General features: G+C 43.6%; 1 pseudogene; it reads right to left on the bottom strand.

Moving 5' to 3' along the window:
- Positions 1-1,284: 1,284 nt before the first annotated feature.
- On the bottom strand, positions 1,285-1,597 carry LOC150050479 (ATP synthase F(0) complex subunit g, mitochondrial pseudogene; annotated as a pseudogene).
- Between the last annotated feature and the right edge of the window lie 2,815 nt (positions 1,598-4,412).

The raw sequence follows: 4,412 nt of genomic DNA, 5'->3' as shown, positions 1-4,412 counted from the left end.
TGTATTCCTCACAGAGTCAGCATGAGGATGTGATCAAAATGTGTAGGAATAATTCAGAAAGGGCCTGCCACTTGGTCATCCTTTGTCATAACTCTCCAGGCTCAGGCTCATGTTAAGTGGCTGGCGTGCAAAGTGGGATGGGCAAATCCCTTTTCATCCTTGGGAGAAGAAAGTGTGGTAAGATTACTTAGGGCTCTCAGTGATCAGGATGCAAGATAAGTGGTGCCCCGTCCCACCCCACCTTTTTCTTGTGTGATCTGAATTTGGAACTCTGGCTATTTCCATTAGACAACTAGATCTCAGAAGAGGAATTGCTCAAGGGTACTTATTGGGCCCTGAACCCAACATGTCACATCCAATTGTTTGTCTATGCACTAGGGTGGTTTCTATGTACTTAACCAGCCTCAGCTCTCAGGACTTTGCCCTGACTTATGGTACCTTGGCCAAATGGAAATTCACAACCTGATGCCTGCTCTCTCTTCTACCCCAGCCATAACCTTGACCACCAGTTAAAAATAGCAAGTATGAGAAATTTAAAAAAAGACTTTCTATTAGTTATAGTATATGAGAGATATATAACATTCAGCATGTGTTATTAATGGTATTTTTACTTTAGAAAGTAACTGTAATAAAACTTATTTAAAGCATCAACTGGAGGTTAATTACTAGGTAAGCCTGATATTTTAAAAGTTAATTCACTAATGTGAAGGTGATTATTCACTACTAATAATGAGGCAATTCTCATTTCAGGCCCAAGCTTCCTAAGTGTTTCTCTTTTTGCATTTGATTTTCTTAAGAGTTGAGATTCCCAAAACACAGAAATAGGACATTGATAACAAATAACAAAGTTGTTGACTTAAAAAACAGATTTTTTTTTGGCAATAGAGACCTAGAACTACTCACAAAGAGAGTCATCTGGGGACTGGGCATAATCCCCTCCCCAGCAAATGCATGAGACTCTAAGAAACAATAAAAACAGAAGGATTGGTTGTGTGTAAGTAGCAGATCTCTTGCCTAGCAAAGCATGAGGGTGTGAATTCTATGTGGGTGTGTGAGGTGGGGGAAGGGAACAGGGAAAAAGGAAGAGGAGGAGGCGGAAGAAAAAGACAGGGAGGAGGAAAGGAGGAGGAGAGAGAAAGGAGAAGGAGGAGGACAAAGGAGTTGTCTGGCAGTTTCTTTTCTTCTTTCTTTCATTTGACTCATTTTATTCAGATAACACTCTGAACATATGTCCAAGAACACTCAAGTAATAAATCAAGTAGAATCAGATGTTAAGATTGGTCTTCAAATATCATAGCCAATGATATTATGCTTGCCTATGATTTCTCCAATATAAAAACCACACCCACACCTCAGTGGCCACCAGACCATTCAGCAAAGCTTCCTTAACTGTGAGCTGTTTGAAGGTACCAGTCTAAGCATTATGGATTATTTTTTTCAGGCTCTGAACAGCTGTGGGGATCTTAGCAGGGGTTGGAGGAACCAGCTCGATCCTGGTGTAGTACCAAAATGTGGCCAATCAAGGCTTGGAGTAAGTCACAGCAGCTTTTACCAGTGTCCAGGCCTTCTCCATGAGATTTTGGACGAGCTGGACCATGGCTCCTTGATGGCCAGTCCAGCTCCCCTGAATGGCTGCCTCTGGCAGTTTCTTTTTAAGGTCATATAAATAGAAACCAGTTATTACAACAAAAATCAGCAGTGCTGAGTGAGTGCGGGTGGTTCATACCCATAATCCAAGCAACTCAGGAGGGTAAGATCTGAGGACCATGGCTCAAAACCAGCCTGGGTAGGAAAGTATGTGAGACTTTTACCTCCAGTTGGCCACCAGAAAATCAGAAGTGGCTCTGTGGCTCAATGTGGTAGAGCATTAGTTTCCATCAAAAGAGCTCAGGGATAGTATGCAGGCTCTGAGTTCAAGCCCTATGGCTGACCAAGACAAACACAGCAGTAGCAGCATGATAATCATATTTTTGGTTGCAGGGAGTTTTGCAAAGCCTATAAACATCACCCATGTGATCTGTTTTGGTACTAGAGATTGCCCTTCAGTACCAAGTTACCAACTGGGATCTGAGAGCCATTGGACTCTCAGGAAAAGCTCTTGCCTATCCCAGATAGGACCCACTCTCCCTGGTGACTGAGAGCTGATCCATTATACCTTTGACTCATTGCCTGCAACTTCACTCACAAGGACAGGGCATTCTCGTTCTCTTACTAAATGACACAGGAGAAGCTGCCAGCTTTGGGGTATGGAAGGAGCTTCCGTGAATAGAAGCAGTGAGTGTGTGTCCATTGTATGACTGGTCAATGGCAATCTTGGTTGGTGAGGTTAGGATTTAGGGCTTCGGAATGAAGCAGACATCAGTGGGAAGCTTGTCTGAGCCAATTAATAGTGATGTGTCAGGTACAGGGCAAGGTATACTGAACTTCTTTGTGTACTCGGTGGGGGACTATACCTGAAGGTCGCATGCAGAAAGAGCTCCTTCTTCACGCCTCTCTGCTTTGTAGGCTGGTACATACACTGCTTTGGTGATTCTGTTCAGAGAGCTATGCTCTTGGTTATCTGATTTTTTTTCTCTGTGTTATCCACGTGTAAAACTGTGAATTATTTGATGGTGGCTTTGGCTCTACCACTTATCTTACATAGTAAAAGTCCAGATGGACTGCTATGTACAGTCTAGGATGAAGGCTCTTCGGTATCTTTCCAGAGTTTGTCATGGGTGAAAACCTTTAGAGTTGATGGTGGAAGATTGGCCAACCCAAGCCTGCTGCCTCTTGGGCTCCCTTTGATGCTTACCTTCCTGCATTGCTTCTGTGCTTCTTCTGAACTAGATAGGCAAGGTAAGCTATTTTCTGTCTACATGTCCACAGAGCTGATCTGGAAACAAAATAAACAAGTACAGGAAATAGAGTCGAGCCTCCAGGTTCCAACCACCTGGGAGGAGGCAGAAACTGTGACAGCAACCACTACAATCAGGACTCTTAGCCAAGCGCCAGTAGCTCACACCTGTAATCCTAGCTAGTCAGGAGACTGAGTACCCTAGTTTGGAGTCAGATGGGGCAGAAAAGTTTGTGAGATCCTTATCTCTAGTTGACCAGCAAAAAGTCAGAAGTGGAGGTATGACTCAAATGGAGCATCAGTCTTGAGTGAAAAAGCTAAACAAGAGCAAAAGGGATACACACACACACACACACACACACACACACACACACACACACCCCCTCTGAACTCTTTGGAAAGATATGGTAGTATTCAGGCTTTCTTTCTTTCTCTGATACTGGACATATTCTATGTTTTATACTATCAAGGCCACAAAATCAAGAAAGATGATACTTCTTTTCCTGCTTCAAACTTGCTATTTCTGTTTCTTGCTTCTAACTTAGGATGGTTTCTGCTTTTCCTAATTTTTTTTCCTCATGTGTCTCAAACACCTGGTGGCCAGAAGGCCAGTTTAGCAATCAAAAAAAAAAAATCCAGTTCTGCAAAGCATTGGCTGTGGAACCTGCTGGAATATTCTCAACCCTTTGGAGCCTTGCAGGCTTCACCTTTCTTGTGAGCCAAGGATTCTACCTTTTTCCTGAGTTACTGGCACCATAGACTAAGGTCTCATAGGCAATGGCCCCTGGCTTGCTGCACAAAGAAGGCCTGAGCTGCCGGCTATGGGTGGGAAACCTGGGTTAGTGAGGGTTAGTTATATGAATCCCTCTTAACTTTGAGCAATAATGCTCCTTGTGACATTAGCAAGCTGAATTTCCCTCACATCTTTGATCATGGAGTTTTATTTTGTAGGACATTTTGTGAAGTACTATCCATTGCATCAGTGTAGCTGTCTCTGGTAGGGACTTACATGTTTCCCACAATGCACAGGGGCACACAACCTGGGAACTGTCAGATGACTGACTGCCTGCCCAGGATGTGGGGTTCCCAGGGTGGGTGTAGACATACAGCTAGAAGGTGGTCCTGAGAGCTGTTACACCTTTCTGCCATGCAGGTCTACTGACTACCCAAAATGAAAGCCACTTGAAAGTCACCTCTCTGGGTATCAGAGTACCATTTCCTGAGTAAGAGATACCTTTTGTATTCACCATGTCCAAAGAGGTTGCTTAGAGGTTGCTAATGAATGGCAAAGCTAGAAAACTCAAGGACAAAGGCCTGAACACAGCTAATCCTCACCCCAGATGTTTTAGCTGACCCCCCCCCCCACCTCCTGCAAGAACCAGCAGCTTCTTGCCTTCTAGACTGTGACACAATGTTTTAACATGTGGTAGAATTTGATATGATAGGATGCTGCTTTTATTAATTTTTTGTGGTACTGGGATTTGAACTCAGGGCCTTATATTTGCTCTACCTCTTGAACCATACTACAGCCCTTTGTTACTTCAGATCTTTTAGGGTTAGGGTTTCTTGTTTTTGC

This window comes from Megascapheus bottae, chromosome 18, assembly GCF_031878675.1.
Source record: "Megascapheus bottae isolate mThoBot1 chromosome 18, mThoBot2.hap1, whole genome shotgun sequence".
Classification (NCBI taxonomy): Eukaryota; Metazoa; Chordata; class Mammalia; order Rodentia; family Geomyidae; genus Megascapheus; species Megascapheus bottae.
The sequence above is the reverse complement of the archived record's forward strand: the minus strand, read 5'-3'. Positions and strand labels throughout refer to the sequence as shown.